The sequence below is a fragment of the Rattus norvegicus genome, chromosome 4 (genome assembly GCF_021556685.1).
Source record: "Rattus norvegicus strain SHRSP/BbbUtx chromosome 4, alternate assembly SHRSP_T2T, whole genome shotgun sequence".
In the NCBI taxonomy this organism is placed as follows: domain Eukaryota; kingdom Metazoa; phylum Chordata; class Mammalia; order Rodentia; family Muridae; genus Rattus; species Rattus norvegicus.
Genome location: NC_141537.1, coordinates 73,092,181 through 73,110,779, shown reverse-complemented (window position 1 = coordinate 73,110,779; position 18,599 = coordinate 73,092,181). Strand labels below are relative to the sequence as shown.

The 18,599-nt window shown below is 38.8% G+C and overlaps 1 protein-coding gene and 1 long non-coding RNA gene across 7 annotated transcripts in view; one reads left to right on the top strand and one right to left on the bottom strand.

The window, feature by feature from the left end:
• Tpk1 (thiamin pyrophosphokinase 1) overlaps window positions 1-18,599 on the top strand; it is a 378,286-nt gene that overhangs the window by 251,473 nt on the left and 108,214 nt on the right.
• Window positions 1-18,599, bottom strand: part of LOC108350700 (uncharacterized) — a 67,557-nt gene that overhangs the window by 12,022 nt on the left and 36,936 nt on the right. For 2 of the 5 annotated variants that reach the window (XR_015686526.1, XR_015686528.1), the window contains 2 exons: window positions 8,263-8,400; window positions 5,171-5,305 (listed from right to left, as the gene is read on the bottom strand). The exons of 1 other annotated variant lie outside the window; for it this stretch is intronic. This is a non-coding gene — a long non-coding RNA (uncharacterized LOC108350700). Of the gene's footprint in view, window positions 1-5,170; window positions 5,306-8,262; window positions 8,401-18,599 lie in introns of those variants that run through there. 2 more of the 5 variants (XR_015686525.1, XR_015686527.1) reach the window with 1 other exon arrangement.

The window sequence follows — 18,599 nt, the reverse complement described above, 5'->3', positions numbered from 1 at the left end:
CTGAGGAAATAGAAAATTCTATCTCCATGGAAACTGTATAAAAACGTATTTGAATATTGGTCTCTGATTTTCAACCATGAGTGACAGAGAATCAGTGTTAGACACTTGATGCAACCCACGAGAGGCTGTGTTCAGGTGAAATAACAGAAGAGCTGGCGTCAGCATGAATCTGAATGCTGTCTTCATAATTTTGTATAATCCAATTCTAGGTAAAGTATGTGGAAACTGACTGTGAGATGTCATCTACACACACACACACACACACACACACACACACACACACACACGCCATAGTCCTTGGTGACAAGGACATAAGTACACTGGGTCATGTGTACATAGCTCAGTTGAGCATTGCTTCAGCATCTTTCGTTGATTGAAAACAAAAAGTTGCCAAACCAGTATCAATGAGCTGTGAAGGGATTTAAGTATTACCAGCAGGAGAATGAAATGAGCCTCTGGAAGGAAGATTGGCAGAAGTGAAAGTTTCTATATAAAAAGCTCCCCTGAAGCTCCAGCTGGGCTGTTCTACTTCTTGGCCAATTAAGTATTTGCACCTTTGAGTTTTGAAGTATCATGGTTTTATTTACTCCAAAAATGACCAAAACACAAAGTAAAGAATATAGAAGGGGGTTAAACAAATAAACTGGGATGTGAAAGAGAAGAAGATACACATTCAAACTCTTCAAACTCAGCATTCATTCTGGAAGAAAGTGGCTATGCACACACACACACACACACACACACACACACACACACAATCCATGTAGCATGCAAGTACATATCCACTCCCCCATGAAGCTCAGTTCTTCTACTACTTTTCAGTGGAAGAATGTTTCATATCTGAGGTCCATTGGAGTTTATTGTGTCTTTTGAAAACATGTCTTTCAGAAGTAGTGTTTAATTGTTTATAGTTTTTTTACACAGCTGTTAAAATACTTTCACAAAAGTAACAGGACACAAAATTAACTCATCAAAATCAGTAGCCCTCTTATATATGAAAACAAATTAACTCAAAAAGAAATCAGGGAAATAACACCTTTTACAATAGCTTCAAATAATATAAACTTTCTTGGGGTAACTCTAACCAAGCAAGTGAAAGAGTTATAAAACCTTGAAGACATTGAAGAAAGAAATTGAATACCATATCAGAAGATGAAAAGATCTCTCATGGTAGGATTGATGTAGTAAAAATAGCCATCCTCCAAAAGGCAATCTACAAACTCAGTGCAACCCCCATCTAAATTCCAACACAATCCAACACAAATCTTTTTTTTTTAACTTGAGTATTTTTTATTTACATTTCGAGTGTTATTCCCTTTCCCGGTTTCCAGGCAAACATCCCCCTAATCCCTCCCTCTCCCCTCCTTTATGGGTGTTCCCCTCCCCATCCTCCCCCCATTGCCGCCCTCCCCCCAACAATCTAGTTCACTGGGGGTTCAGTCTTAGCAGGACCCAGGGCTTCCCCTTCCACTGGTGCTCTTACTAGGATATTCATTGCTACCTATGAGGTCAGAGTCCAGGGTCAGTCCATGTATAGTTTTTAGGTAGTGGCTTAGTCCCTGGAAGCTCTGGTTGCTTGGCATTGTTGTACATATGGGGTCTCGAGCCCCTTCAAGCTCTTCCAGGTATTTCTCTGATTCCTTCAACGGGGGTCCTATTCTCAGTTCAGTGGTTTGCTGCTGGCATTCGCCTCTGTATTTGCTGTATTCTGGCTGTGTCTCTCAGGAGCGATCTACATCCGGCTCCTGTCGGTCTGTACTTCTTTGCTTCATCCATCTTGTCTAATTGGTTGGCTGTATATGTATGGGCCACATGTGGGGCAGGCTCTGAATGGGAGTTCCTTCAGTCTCTGTTTTAATCTTTGCCTCTCTCTTCCCTGCCAAGGGTATTCTTGTTCCCCTTTTAGAGAAGGAGTGAAGCATTCACATTTTGATCATCCGTATTGAGTTTCATTTGTTCTAGGCATCTAGGGTAATTCAAGCATTTGGGCTAATAGCCACTTATCAGTGAGTGCATACCATGCATGTCTTTCTGTGATTGGGTTAGCTCACTCAGGATGATATTTTCCAGTTCCAACCATTTGCCTACGAATTTCATAAAGCCGTTGTTTTTGATAGCTGAGTAATATTCCATTGTGTAGATGTACCACATTTTCTGTATCCATTCCTCTGTTGAAGGGCATCTGGGTTCTTTCCAGCTTCTGGCTATTATAAATAAGGCTGCGATGAACATAGTGGAGCACGTGACTTTTTTATATGTTGGGGCATCTTTTGGGTATATGCCCAAGAGAGGTATAGCTGGATCCTCAGGCAGTTCAATGTCCAATTTTCTGAGGAACCTCCAGACTGATTTCCAGAATGGTTGTACCAGTCTGCAATCCCACCAACAATGGAGGAGTGCTCCTCTTTCTCCGCATCCTCGCCAGCATCTGCTGTCACCTGAGTTTTTGATCTTAGCCATTCTCACTGGTGTGAGGTGAAATCTCAGGGTTGATTGATTTGCATTTCCCTTATGACTAAAGATGTTGAACATTTCTTCAGGTGTTTCTCAGCCATTCGGCATTCCTCCCAACACAAATCTTAAAAGGACAATTTTCACTTGATATGGAAACATACATATAACAAACAACAAAAACAGGATAGCCCACAGTGCTGAATATTAAAAGGACCACTGGAGGAGTCACCATCTCCAACTTCAAACTGTACTACAGAATGACAGGAACAAAAACAGACAATCATGCTGATTATTTGGATCAAATTGAAAAACCAGATATATGTTTACATGTGTGCAAACGTAATTTTTGATTAAGTATCAGAAATGCACACTAGTGGGCGGGAGGTGAGGCACCCTCAACAAGTGGTGCTGGTCAAATTGGATGTCTGTGTGTAAAAGAATGTAAATAGATCTCTGTTTGCAGATGTTAGGAGAATATACATAAGCGATCCCCAGAATTCCACCAGAGACCTCCTAAAGCTGGTAAACAACTTCAGCAAAGCAGCAGGATATGAAATTCACTCAAATAAATCAGTAGCCTTCCTAAGCACAAATGATAAACAGGCTGAGAAAGAAATTACGGATACAGCACCCTTCACAATAGCCACATATAGTATAAAATATCTTGCTGTAACCCTTACCAAGCAAGTGAAACATCTGTACAACAAGAAGTTCAAATACCTGGAAAAAGAAATAGAAGAAGCCCTCAGAGGATAGAAGGATCTCCCATGCTCATGGATTGGTAGGATTAACATAGTAAAAATGGCCATCTTACCAAAGCAATCTACAGATTCAGTGCAATCTCCATCAAAATTGCAGCACAATTCTTCACAGACATGAAAGGAACAATTCTCAACTTTATATGAAAAAAAAAAAAGCAGGATAGACAAAACAATTCTCAACAATAAAAGAATTCCAAAACTGATGGCAAAACCAAACAGTACTGTTCTAAAAACAAAAACTAAAACCATAACAATAAAATGGCTCTTGATGACAATCTGTTTTACTTATAGATTAGTGCCGTACTTAGCTAATATCAGAGAAGCTTCCTCCTGTAGAAGATGGGAACAAATACATAGACCCACAACCAGACACTGCAGAGGGTAAGAGACTTTAGAACACTCAGCCCTAAGTGGGTTGTCTCCATGCAAACCTTCTCTTCAGGGTTCAGGGAACCCTGTGAAGGAGGAAGCAGAGAGAATGTAGGAGCCACAGTCAACTAACCTAAACTCATGGGGTCTCAGAGACTGAACCACCAACCGAAAAGCATGCAAGGACTGGATCTAGCCCCTCTGCATAGCTGTAGATGTGCAGCTTGGACTTCATGTGAGTCCCCTAACAACTAGAGCTGTCTGGGACTCTGTTACCTACCTAGATGCCTGGTTAGGTGTCACAGAGGATTGCCTAGTCCTGCTGGGACTAGAGGTCTCAGGATTGGGTGGTACCCAGAGGCGTCTTCCCCTTCTCTCTAAGGAGAAGGGGAGAGTGTAATGGGGAAGGGGATTCGTAAGGCCGGGATTTAGAGGAGAGGAGGGAAGGGGGCTGCAATTGGGATGTAAAATGATTAAAAATAAATATATTTTGGGGGAAAATTTAAGAGCCAGAGGGAATAAAGAACACCGAGGAAACAAGACCCTCCAAATCAACAATACTTAAAACTTAATTGCCTAACTAAAACAAGGTAGTAGTTCTGCATATAAAATTCTCAGCAAAGTAGTATGACTTGTATTCACTTATACATATATAACATAGGTAGCATAATACAGCAACTAATAATCACTAATGAGCTATTTTAACATCTTAAGCATTTTACTGTATGAAGAGGCTTCCTGGCCTAGAGTGGGGTCTGATCCCAAAAGCTCATTGTACATTGGAAATATTTGAAAATGCATTTAAAACTCCCAAGCCACTGAACTTTGTAGTTAAACACACAGCACACCAAAGACAGTCAGTGGTTTTCCCTTCTGAGTTCTTGACTTAGCTGCTGCCTCTGAGTTCCTGCTTCTGCATTCCATGACATATATAACATTATAACGTACTATTTGCTGCATGTTACTGCCCAAGAAAAAGTTAAAGTTCAAAATTTAAGGAGCAGTTCATGTTAAGTGAGAATTGGTTTCACCCCACCGTGAAGGTAAAGGTCCTCAGTCAGGTAGAAGACAGTTCCTGAGCTCTGATGTCTCTTCTTTTTTGAATTTTGAATTTAAAAGTAGAATTGCTGTTTCACTAAATACTTCAACATAATCAATATTGCTGTGCTAGCATTGCCCCTAGACTTTTAGGGCATAGATTTGTGTGTGTGTGTGTGTGTGTGTGTGTGTGTGTGTGTGTGTGAATATACACATATAAATCTTGAGCCAATTTTGATGGTTTGAATTACACTTTAGTCCATCATTTACATTTATTTTTATTTTCTATTCTTACTTCTCTAACCAAAAATCCTTGTGATTTAAAATGACCTGTCTATAATTTAACATAATTGATAGTAACTGTTTTTATAGTTATCATGGTTCTGCTACAACTGGAAAACAAAGTGAGTTTAGGGTGACTGCTGTTCAGATGTCCCTGTCGTTATGTCTGCTGGGAATACAGTATCTAGAATATTTCCACTTGAAATAATTTTTGTTGTTATTTTCAGGACTTTGCTATTAATATTTAATTATGTTCATTTGATTCAGTTTCTTTTGCATTACAAGGCTTTATTTCACTTACTATTTCTAAATAATTACATTGTTTGTTAGTGTTGCATGTTCAGGGGATGGCCTTCTTTCCTGATCCCGTGATGACCACCATCTTTTCAGGATCTTCCAGACTCATAAACAATAAAAAGAAACAGATTACGTACATGAATATGTTTGAGAATATATAAATTTAATCTATTTCTTCCTCTTTTGTGACTACATCTTAGAGGCCAGCAGTAAACATCATTGTTATTCCTGTATTACTGTGACTTAGTCCTCCACAATATGGAGAGGCACCAGTGTATTGTATCCTAACCATGTGTTGAAATAGCTTTTGGAAATAACATGATAAAAGTTTAGACTACGTAATGCTTTGTATTTATATATCTAGAGAGAGGTTTGAAAAAATATTTTTGTCTCTATATACATTTCTTTATAAATATCCAGTTTTAAAAAAATCTTTTAATTCTCAAAGCAATCTTATACTTACGACATGATGTCATTTCAAGGATGAACCACTTGGAACCCAGTCTATCTAGGGATTATTCTGTTAGTCGTGATTTATAAAGGACATGTCACTGTTTTAGGCTCAACCTTTGCCTTTCTCCCTGACACTCCTTTGTCCAATAGCATAATTTATGAGGTTTGTATGATGTCATGCACTTTAGAAGAAACCGTTTAATCAGGTAATTGCATGAAGCAAATGTGACCTGAAATGACATCTGCTGCTCTAATATTAGAAAATGAACCTTCCCCACTAGCATTTGTGCTTTGTAAATATGTTGAAATGGAGGCGGGGTAGATGTAATCAATGTTCTTGTTATGAGGAAACTGACCCTTCCAGATCAGACCTAGAAGTAGACAGGTGAGTTTGGGCTTCCTAGTAGTGGAAGGGGCAGAACAAATGCAAATCAAGCAACAAAACCAAAAGTGGGCACTGACAAGGTAATGCTGGGAGACTATGGGAGAACTGCTGTCTCCTGTGTGAATATGATCATGGTGGACTACAAGCCACAGGCCATGCTAAGAACTGACCATTGTCTTCCAAATATGCCTATTCTGACAGTAATTAGTAAAGTATGTTCCTATGCAGTTATGTAAGCTCTGAACTACATACAGTCTTTCGCTTAGGAATTGGCTGTATCAGACAGACGTCCCTCATACTACCAAGTACATGATAAGGATTCATCTGTATTCATAAATGCTTAAAAGTGTGGTTTGTAATAGTGATCAAATCAGGAGAACAGTAAGGTTGTTCCATAAAGACAAAAATGATGAGGTGGCTTATGCTGACTGAGATTCTATGTGTGCCAAACATGTTGTGTGATTACATGTTGAGTGATTATATTAATTACCTCAACTGGTTTTCTTTTACTATTACTAGCAGAATTATTATTATTATTATTATTATTATTATTATTATTATTATCTTCATCTTCATCATCTATAGTAAGTCCCTACAGATGCAGGATGGAGATATGAGTATCCCAGTTTCACTGGAGAAAAACTGAAGCACAAGCACTTATATGGCTACTAATGTACAGATGTGAGCTATGTTAGACATGGCTGCTCACGGATCCTTCTATCATTGTAGTTACTTCACTACCCTGCTCTGAGTAAACAATCACCCTGGAATCTGCTTTACATGAGAGAAGCCCTGAGGGATTCGACATATATAGAAATCAGTGGGAACATCCTCCTTCAAGTCATTGAACTAACAGCTCAGATACAAATATTTCTGCCCTGGGAAGCACCAGTGCTCAGCTGAGTGCTATAAAGTATGGCCACAGGACATTGAGAGCAGCATAGTGTCTCATGTCATCTAACAGGCTACATGGGAGATTCATTTCTAAACCCCCTTATCTTTAATATACATTCCCTTTAAAACGGTTTCATGGACTGAACTTTAACTTAGTGCTTGATACAAACATATTCATGGGAAAAGTAAAACCTTACTATAATGCTACAGATTTTAGCCCCTACTCATTCATGATGATAATGATTTTACCTTAAAATTGAATTAATATCCTAAAGACACACGTTCAACTCAGTTGATACAGAAACAGCATATTTATAGTGACTGAAGAGATTGCTCTATAGTTAAATGTTCCTGCAGACGACCCAAGTTTGTTTTCCAGCACCTGTATTGGTCCACTTACAACTTCTACCTACAACTTCCAGATTATCCAAAGGATCCAATGCCCATATCTGGCCTCTCACATGCACATCTGCACTGAAATGTACATTCTCACACACATAGACATAATGAATAATAAAAAGTAAGTCTTTACATATATTTGCAGTTTCTGTGTGTGTGGTGTGTGTGTGTGTGGTATTTGGTGTGTGTGTGTGTCTGTGTCTGTGTCTGTGTCTGTGTGTGTGTGTGTGTTACATAGATATGGAAACAAAGTTGGAGAGGAATTGAGAAAAGGAAAAGCAGTTAGAAGCATTAGTTAAATTAGGTGTGGTAGCTCAGGCCTGTAATCCCAGCACTTCAGAGGTTGAAGCAGGATCCCCATGAGTTTGAAGTAAGGTACAGAGTAAGGACCTATCCCAAATGAAAGGAAGCACTAAAGAACATGGAGATAGGAAATTAGAGTGTGGACATTATTGAATTGATACATGGAACAATGTAATGTATATGGTCCTATGCCTTGTTAATTAGGGGATGTTTTAATTGGTTTTTAATATTTATTTGTTTATTTTATGAATGTGAGTACACTTTTATTGATAGTTTGATGCTTCTGGTCATTTCTGGTTTTGAATGGGAAGTTTGAGCATTATTGTAGTATTAACTGACACCAGCCCTGAAACAAAAACACATGCATAGTAACTATGTAACATTGTGGTGTTTGGTTTGGTTTAGGTTTTCTTTCCTTTCAGCTTCATGTGGGGAGGGTAGGCTAATAGCTGTCCTGATTCACATGTTTTGTTAATGGCCAGTTTGACTGGCTATTCAATCTGCATTTGCTTTATCGTCACATAATCTTTCATCATTGCTATTTGCCATTTACCCCTATGATTTCTTTTCCTCTTTACATAAGATTAACTACTGATGCTAGAGAGATAGCTCAGACGTTAAGGATACTTACTAACATCATGTCCTTCTAGAGGTTCAGTTAGACTCTCAGGATCACGGTGAGGTAGCTGACAACTACTTGTAACTCCAGCTCCAGGCCCCTTCTTCCTCCGCTGGCCTCCACACCACTGCTCTCATGTGCACATGCTAATACACAGACACACTCGTGAACACATAATCAAAATAAAATATTTTTAAAAAGAAGACATTCCGTAGCCAAAAGATGATTCAAGAGGTGCTGTGTTGGCTGTGCAAGTGTGAGGACTTAATTTCAACTCTAGCAGCAATGTAAAGCCGACATGGTAGCAGACATGTGTGATCCCTGTGATCCTACACAAAGGTGGGAGACAGAGATGGAAGAATTCCTAGACTCTTGTAGGTAAGCTAACTGGGGAAATGTATTAGTGACAACAGTTTGGCCCCATTTCAAACAAGGTAGAAAGTGAAAAAATAAAATAAAATAAAAAAAGCTTTCAGGTCTCCATCTGTGCTGTAGAGGTAAGTCTGGGTCACAGTCCTCCATAGCCAATTCCCTCCCAGAGAAAGCCGGTATCCCAGGAGAGCTTTCAATACTAGGCTCACAGGTGAGACCACCAATTTTTCTCCAATAACTGGCCAAAAAAAGGACTGACTAGGAGCGTACAGGTTACAGGAACCATGGAGCAGCGGGGGACAGGATCTTTCCAGTCTCCATTTGCTCCCTGGAGCTAACCCTGTTACACATCTCTCCACACCCAAATCCCACCTAGAGAGAACTGGTCTCCCAAGGAGTGGAGACATACCTAAGATCACTACGCTCTATACTTTATTATTATCCAGAGAAAACTGTTCTACTGTGAGTGTGACACACCTATAATCATAGGCTCACAAGCACACAGGAGGGACAAGCTCCATTCAGAGACAGGAAGACCAACTAACACCAGAAATAACCAGATAATGAGAGGCAAGAGCAAGAACCTAAGCAACAGAAACCAAGGCTCTCTGGCATCATTGGAACCTAGTTTTCCCACCATAGCAAGTCTTGGATACCCAAATACATTGGAAAAGCAAGATTCAAATTAAAATCACATCTCACGAATATGATAGATATCCTTAAACCCCTTAAAGAAATACAAAGAACACAGGTAAACAGGTAGAAGCCCTTAAAAAAGAAACACAAAAATACCATTAAAAATTACAGTAAGGGGGCTGGAGAGATGGCTCAGCGGTTAAGAGCACCCGACTGCTCTTCCAGAGGTCATGAGTTCAATTCCCAGCAACCACATGGTGGCTCACAACCATCTTTAAAGATATCCGATGCCCTCTTCTGGTGTATCTGAAGACAGCTACAGTGTACTTATATATAATAAATAAATAAATCTTAAAAAAAAAAACTACAGTAAATCACAACCAAGCAGGTGAAGGAATTGAACAAAAACCATTTAGGAGCTAAGAATGGAAATAGAAACAATAAAGAAGGCACAAAAGGAGACAACCCTGGAGAGAGAAAGCCTAGGAAAGCGATCAGGAGGCATAGACCCAAGCATGATCAACAGAATACAAGAGAGAATCCAGGAACAGAGGATACCATAGAAAACATTGACACAGTAGTCAAAGAAAATGCAAAATGCAAAAATGTTTGTAACCCAAAACATCCAGGAAATCCAGGACACAATGAAAAGAACAAACCTAAGGATAACAGGTGTAGAAGACAGTGGAGATTCCAAACTTAAAGGGCCAATAAATGTCTTCAACAAAATTATAGAAGAAAATTTCTGGAACATAAAGTGATAACATACAAGAAGCCTAAAGAACTCCAAATAGATTGAAACACGAAATGCACAAAACAAAGAAAGAATATTAAAAGCAGTAAGAGAAAAAAGGTCAAGTAACATATACAGGCAGACTTACCGGCATTATACCATACTTCTCAACAGAGACTATGGAAGACAGATGATCCTGGGCAGATATCATACAGACCTTAAGAGAACACAAATGCAAGACTAGGCTTCTATCCAGCAAAATTCTCAATTAACATAGATGGAGAAACCAAGATATTCCATGACAAAACCAAATTCACACAATATCTTTCCACAAATTCAGCCATACAAAGGATGATAGATGGAAAACTACAACGAAAGGAGAGAAACTATACCCTAGGAAAAGCAAGAAAGTAATCTTTCAACAAATTCAAAAGGACACAGCTACACAAACATAACTCCACCTCTAACAACAAAAAAACAAGAACTAACAGTAGTGCCTCCTTAATATCCCCTAACATCATTGGACTCAACTTCCCAATAAAAAGAATAGACAAACAAACTGGATACATGAACCAGACCCAGCATTTTGCTGCATAGAGGAAACACACCTCAGTGACAAAGACAGACATTTCCTCAGAGTATAAGGCTGGAAAAAAATTATCCAAACAAATGGTCACAAGAAACAAGCTGGAGTAGCCATTCTAATATCGAATAAAATCAACTTTCCACCAAAGTTATCAAAAAAGAATGGCACTTCATGCTCATCAAAGGAAAAAAATCTACCAAGATAAACTCTCAATTCTGAACATCTAAGCTCGAATTGCAAGGGTGTCCACATTCATAAAAGAAACTTTACCAAAGCTCAAAGCACACATGTCACCTCACACAGTAATCGTGGGAGATTACAGTACCCCAATATTATGACTAGACAGATCGTGGAAACAGAAAGTAAACACACAGTGAAACTAACAATAGTTATGAACAAAGTGGATTTAGCAGATATCTATAAAATATTTCATCCTAAAACAAAAGAATATACCTTCTCAGCACTTCATGGTACTTTCTCCAAAACTAACCTTGTAATCGGTCACAAAACAGGCCTCAACAGATCCAAAAAAATTGAAATAATCCCATACATTCTATCACATCACCATGGACTAAAGCTGGTCTTCAATACCAATAAAAACGACAGAAAGCCCACATGTACATGGAAGCTGAACAACACTCTACTCAATGATAGCTTGGTCAAGGAAGAAATAAAGATAGAAATTAAAGACTTTTTAGAATTTAATGAAAATGAAGGCACAACATACCCAAACTTATGGGCCACAATGAAAGCAGTGCTAAGAAGAAAACTCACACCTCTGAGTGCTTCCAAAAATAAACTGGAGCGAGCATACAGCAGAAGCTTGACAGCACACCTGAAAGCTCTAGAACAAAAAAAGCAAATACACTCAAGAGCCATACATGGCAGGAAATAATCAAACTCAGAGGTAAAATCAACCAAGTAGAAACAAACAAACAAAAACATTGTACAAAAAAAATCAACAAAACCAGGAGCTGGTTCTTTGAGAAAATCAACAAGATAGATAAACCTTTAGCAAGACTAACCAGAGGGCACAGAAATTAAGAAAATTAGAAATGAAAAGGGAATAACAACAGAAATCAAGGAAATTCAAAAAATCATTAGAGCCTAATACAAAAGGCTATACTCAACAAAAGTTGAAAATCTGGATGAAATAGACAATTTTCTAGACAGATACCAGGTACCAAAGATTAAGGATCAGAAAAAACATCTAAACAATGCCTTAGCCTCTAAAGAAATAGACGCAGTCATTAAAACTCTCCCAACCAAAAAAAAAAAAAAAAAAAAAAAAAAAAAAAAAAAAAAGGAGAATTCTATCAGACTTCCAAAGAAGAACTAATAACAATACTATTCAAACTATTTCATAAAATAGAAACAGAAGGAACATTACCCAATTCATTCTATGAGGCCACAATTATGATTGTACCTAAACTGCACATAGTCTCAACAGAGAAAGAGAACTTCAGACCACTTTTTCTTATAAATATCGATGCAAAAATACTAAATAAAATTCTCAACAAACTGAATTTAAGAACACACAAAAATGAACATTCACCATGATCAAGTAGGCTTCATCCCAGGGATAAAGGGATGGTTCAATATATAGAAATCCTCATTTTAATCCACCATGTAAACAAACTCAAAGAAAAAAAAACACATGATCATTTCATTAGATGCTTTGAAAGTATTTAACAAAATTCAACATCCTTTCATGTTAAAAGTCTTGGAAAGATCAGGAATTCAAGGCCCATATGTAAACATAGAAAAAGCAATATACAGCAAAACCAGTAGCCAACATCACACTAAATGGAGAGAAACTTGAAGCAATCCCATTAAAATCAGGGACTAGACATGACTGCTCACTCTCTCACTACCTAGTCAATATAGTACTTTAAGTCCTATAAGCCAGGTACCAAAGTTAAATCAGGCAGAGCTATTAGACAACAAAAGGAGGTCAAAGGGATACAATTTAGAAAGGAAGAAGTCAACATATCACTATTTACAGACTATATGATAATATACTTAAGTGACCTCCAAAATCTGCCAGAACTCCTATACTGATAAACAATGTCAGCAAAGTGACTGGGTATGAAATTAACTCAAACAGATCAGTAGCCTTCCTCCACTCAAAAGATAAACAGGCTGAGAAAGAAGTTACGGAAAGACATCCTTTCCAATAGTCACAAAAAAAGGAAAAAAAACAAAAACAAAAAATAAATAAATAAATAAAAAACCTTGGTGTTACTCTAACCAAGCAAATGAAAGAGCTGTATGACAAGAACTCCAAGTCTCTGAAGAAATAAATTGAAGATCTCAGAAGATGGAAAGATCTCCCATGCACATGGGTTGGCAGGATTAACATAGTAAAAATGGCCATCTTGCTGAAAGCAATCTACAGATTCAATTTCAATGCAATCCCCATCAAAATGCCCACTTAGTTCTTCATAGAGTTAGAAAGGGCAATTTGCAGATTCATTTGGAACAACAAGAAACCCAGGATAGTAAAAACTATTCTCAACAATAAAACAACTTCTGGAAGAATCACCATCTCTTAACCCAAGCTCTATTACAGGATAATCATGATTAAAAAAACATCGTGGTATTGATACAGAGACAGGCAGGTTGATCAATGGAATAGAATTGAAGACCCAGAAATAAACCCACACACCTATGGTCATTTGATCTTGACAAAGTAGCTAAAACTATCCAATTGAACAAAAGCCAGTATTTTCAACAAATGGTACAGGTTCAACTGGAGGTCAGCATATAGAAGAATGCAAATAGATCCACTCTTACCTCCTTGTACAAAGGTCAAGTTCAAGTAGATCAAGACGCTCCAGATAAAACCAAATATGCTGAAACTAATAGAAGAAAAAGTGGGTAAGAGCCTAGAACACATGGGCACTGGGTAAATTTTCCTGAACAGAACACTAATGGCTTATCCTCTAAAATCAAGAATCAGCAAATGGAACCTCATAAAGTTGCAAAGCCTCTGTAAGGCAGAGGACACTGACAATAGGACAGAACAGCAACCAACAGATTGGGAAAAGGTCTTTACCAATTCTGCATTTGATAGAGGACTAATACCTAACATATACAAAGAACTCAAGAAGTTAGACTTCAGAGAATCAAATAATCCTATTAAAAAGTGGGGTACATAGGTAAACAAATAAGTCTCAACTGAGGAATATTGAATAGCTGAGAAGTACCTAAAGAAATGTTCAGCATCCTTAGTCATCAGGGAAATGCAAATCAAAACAACACTAAGATTCCACCTCACACAGGTCTAACAGGGAAGATCAAAACTCAGGTGGTGGCAGATGCTGGTGAAGATGTGGAGAAAGAGGAACATTGCTCCATTGTTGATGGGATTGCAAACAGATTCAACCACTCTGGAAATCAGTTTGGCAGTTCCTCAGAAAATTGGACACAGTACTACCTGAGGACCCAGTTATACAACTCTTGGGCATATACCCAAAAGCACTCCAACACATAGCAAGTACATATGCTCCACTATATTCATAGCAGCCTTATTTATAATAGGCAGAAACTGGAAAGAAACCAGATGTCCTTCAACAGAGGAATGGATACAGAAAATGTGGTACATTTACACAAAGGAGTACAACTCAGCTATCAAAAACAATGACTTCATGAAATTCTTACACAAGTGTGTAGAACTAGAAAATATCATCCTGAGTGAGATTACTCAGTCACAAAAGAACACACATAGTATCCACTCACTGATAAGTGGATATTAGCCCAAAAGTTCCAAATACCCAAGATACAATTCATAGGCCATTTGAAGCTCAAGGAGAAGGAAGACCATAATTTGGATGTGTCTGTGCAGGTAGGTAGAGTGTGAGAGGGACATGAGAGGAAGAGAAGAGGGGGGCAGGACCAGGTATGGGAGGAGACTATGATGATATACTGAGGGTCGGGAATTTGAACAGAGGTGTATAGCAATGAGGGATGGGGAACTGGGGGTAGCCACCAGAAAGTTCCAGGTGCCAGGAAAGCAAGAGGCTCCCAGGACCCAGTGGGGATAAGATTAGCTGAAATACCCAACAAAGGGGAGGGAGGACCTGTAGAGACCATAGCCAGAGGTTAGGCAAGGCTGCTGGTTAGAGGATAGAGCCACCAACTCATTTCCAAATTTTTAACCCAGAATTACTCTTATCTAAAGGAAATATGGTGACTAAGTGTGGTTTGGAGACTGAAGGAAAGGCCATGCAAAACTGCCCCACCTATATATAGACACCAAACCCAGACACTATTGGTGACGCAAAGAAGTGCTTGCTGACAGGAGCTTGTGAGAGCTGTCTCCTGAGAGGCTCTGACAGAGCCTGACAAATACAGAGGTTGATGCTCTCAGTCAAGCATTGTACTGAGCATAAGGAACCCAATGTAGTACTTAGAGAAAGGACTGAAGGAGCTGAAGGGGTTTGCAACCCCATAGGAAGGGCATCAATATAAACCAACCAAACCCCCCAGGACTCCCAGGGATTAAACCACCAACCAGAGTACACTGTCCCACCTGGATCCCATATACAGACACCAAACCCTGCATATCTAGCAAAGAATGGCATTGTCTGGCATCAGTGGGAAGAGAGGCCCTTGGTCCTGGGAAGGCTAGATTCCCCGTTGTGGTTTACCCTGGAGTTATCTGTATTTTGATGCTAATTCCACTGCCCCAAGGATGACTGCCTAGTCACTTACTCAGGACTCACTTCCCCAGAACCTTCTCCCCATTTAATTTGTAAAACACAGGTGAGGGCAGGTACACCCTCAATGAAGGAGGCCTGTCATTGAATGAGAAGGAAGGCTAGATGGGAGAAAAGTTTGAAGGAAGAGGAGGAGACTGGAACAGAAAGAGGAAGAGACAGCAGGGACAGAGAGAGTAGCCATGGCGGAGAGAAAATGGAAGCTGATGTTAAGATTCCACTCTGTGTATTTACAGGTTGTTATTAATGTTCTTAAGGGATAGATGTGCACTGGTCTTTGTATGTTTAGGTGGGCAATTATATCTTATCAATTGGGCCAAAGGTTATTGTGTTATATGTGACAGTTTGAGAGTAGGAAAAGTGTGCGGCAGCTGGAGACACTGGGTCCCCGCAGAATTGGTATGTGTGTTTCTGGCATGGAAACCTGCCTTGGGAACTAGATAGGTAGAGAAATTGCTGCCAGGCTCAGAGAGAGGCCGTCAGCAGTGTGATATGGGATGGAGCAACGTGGGTGAGAGGCTTGGCTGACTAAGAATGTAGAGATCTAGCAGGTATCTTGGGACACTGCTGTACCAGACCTCTAGTGGGGTAAAAGACTGTTTTATTTTTTGTTTTTACAACAGCATTCCCCTGTGTAGGGCAATGCCAGGGTGGGGCATCTTCAAGAGTGGATGGGTGGATGGGAGACCACCCTCATAGAAGTAAGTGGGGCGGATGGGGGAGGATGGATAGGTGGTTTCTAAAGGGGAGGTGAGGAACAGCATCAAGATTGCCTTCTGACCTTTATACACACATGCAAAGGCACCCTAATATACTATTTATTATATTGTACATAGTCTCTGTCTCATATTTTCACTTTATGTTTTATATTTTCAGTATATATATACTTTATTCATATTTCTCATGACTTTTTTTTTTTTTGGTATTCTGTTTAAGCCTAAGGCTTAATCAGGTTTATCATTGACCTAGATTTCTAGACTTTTTATACATTATCAGTTGGCTAATTTTTTTTTATACAGTGTCTCACTTTCAAACCTCGACTTGCCCTGAACTTGTGATCTTCCTGCCTGGACCTCTAAAGTACTAGGAATTTGAGGTGAGTCCAGCGTGGCTCCGATTGAAAGACACCTTTTACATGGCTCAAAAAGAAATGTGGGGCTGGGGATTTAGCTCAGCGGTAGAGCGCTTGCCTAGCGAGCGCAAGGCCCTGGGTTTGGTCCCCAGCTCCGAAAAAAAGAAAAAAGAAAAAAAAAAAGAAATGTACTTTTAAAACCATAAACACATTCCTGTTATCAAGCTTAAGTTTAAAAATCAATATTTAGTAACAAAAATTGTTTATATTTGCCCTACTGTTTTAAAACGTTTTGCCATTTTTATTTGACTAGAGATGAAGAGAGAATCATGTATAGCAACTGGCCAGTGGAGGACACTTTAAGGGGGCTGTTTGTTCTTGTCTGTTTGTTCTACATGAACTCATTCTCCGTTTTTACCTTTTCTTTGACTTCTTTGTGTTCATTACACTATTATTTCTTGTGTCAGTTGTTCTGTGGAGGTTTTTTACAATTTAAACTGTTTACATGACACAGTATCGTTTAATAATGTCCAGAGACCAATTATGTTCCCAATGGGTAGTCGATTTTAAGCTGTGATCAGGACAGTTCAAGTATTTACAGGGGGCAGGGCATGCTTCTGAATTAGATGGCATTGCATCATGATGTCTGTCCCCTTTGTTCTTGTTGCCATTCCATAGCCATTGATGGCAGTTGTTGACATCTATGAATCTGTTCCACTGCCCAACCCAAACTCTAAATTCTACCATTCTTATCACCTAACTCTCCCACATACTGTCACACAATGAAGCTTTTCTTAGTTTCAGGAGGTAATTCGTTTTTGACAACTAGTTTTGCTAAAGGCAGGAAACATTGCTGATTCCCCATTTACTTACAAGATTTTTTTTTCAAAACAATAAGATGATTTCTCAGAAAACTTAAGCTTCCATTCATTGGAAATTTTTCCCAATCTCCTGAATTTAAGCTTATGTGAAGTATAGCATTTAGTTGTTCTAGTGTCTTTATTGTTGTTCAAAGGACTTTTCCATTGGCCAACAGGGGAATATTCAAATTGCCACTGGTGTCCTTTCATCATGACCATTGGCTGAGGCTAAAGGGTCTTTGCTTATTCAGGTTTGTCAACTTGGCACAAATCTAGAAATATCTGGAAAGAGTGAACTCAGTTAAGAAAATATCTCCATAAGGCTTTCCTGTAGGCAAATCTGTGAGTGTTGTCCTGATTAACAGTTAATGTGAAAGGGTGCAGCACACAATGGGCAGTGCCATTTCTGAGCAGGTGGTGCTTGGTTATGTAAGGAAGGAGGCTGAGTTGTGCAGTGAGCAGCGCCCCTCCATGGATTCAGCTTTAGTTCTGCCTTCAATTCCTGCTCTGACTTCCCTCAGTGATGTAGCATGACATGAAAATAGAAAGATAAAATAAACACCTTCTTCCCCAAGCTGCTGTTAGCCATGATGCTTTGTCAGCAACAGAAAACTAAAACTGCCCTTAATAAACTGAGTCCTCAGTAGGTTTTATATACTAGCAATTAAAGAAGAAACATCTTTTACTTGAGACAGAGTTTGTCAAGGACCATGGGAGGAGAATGGGGAAAATAGAGACATGAAAATGATGTAAACAACAACAAATAAATACTAATGTATGTGATTCCCAAATTTTACAAAAATCATTTTAAAAAGAAATAGTCCATAATTGAGGCATTAAGGAAGATTTTTGTTGTTACTAACTTGATTTAGTAGGAAAAGGTAGTTTTTATTTGCTTGTATTTATTCTTCCTGTTCATAACTAGAAAGAAATGACATCCCAGAGGACAGAATATTTCATTTTTATAAAGCCTGATTTACCCATCTGTTCTACAGTGGACCAAGGTTGCAACATTGTACTGAGAATCTCTTGTGTAGTCCAGTGGTTCAGAATTTTAATTTAGGTTTGCTTTATAAATTTTATGGTCTTGTATTTTATGTCGTACTTTTGACTTAATTTTGTCACTGTGAGGACTATAAATTAAAAATATGATTTGCATGCATAATTTCAATTATTTTGTGACAGTTGTTTTTCAAAAGTCTCTTCCCTCTGTTACATGTTTTGTTGTCAAGTCAGTCATAATCGGTCATGCATCTGAGTGTGAATTATTTCTGATCTCTCTAATATACCCCATTGATCCTACAATCTCTCAGGCTTGCCTCAGTTCTTTGATCACTTTGACTACAATGAATAGTCTTGTATTGT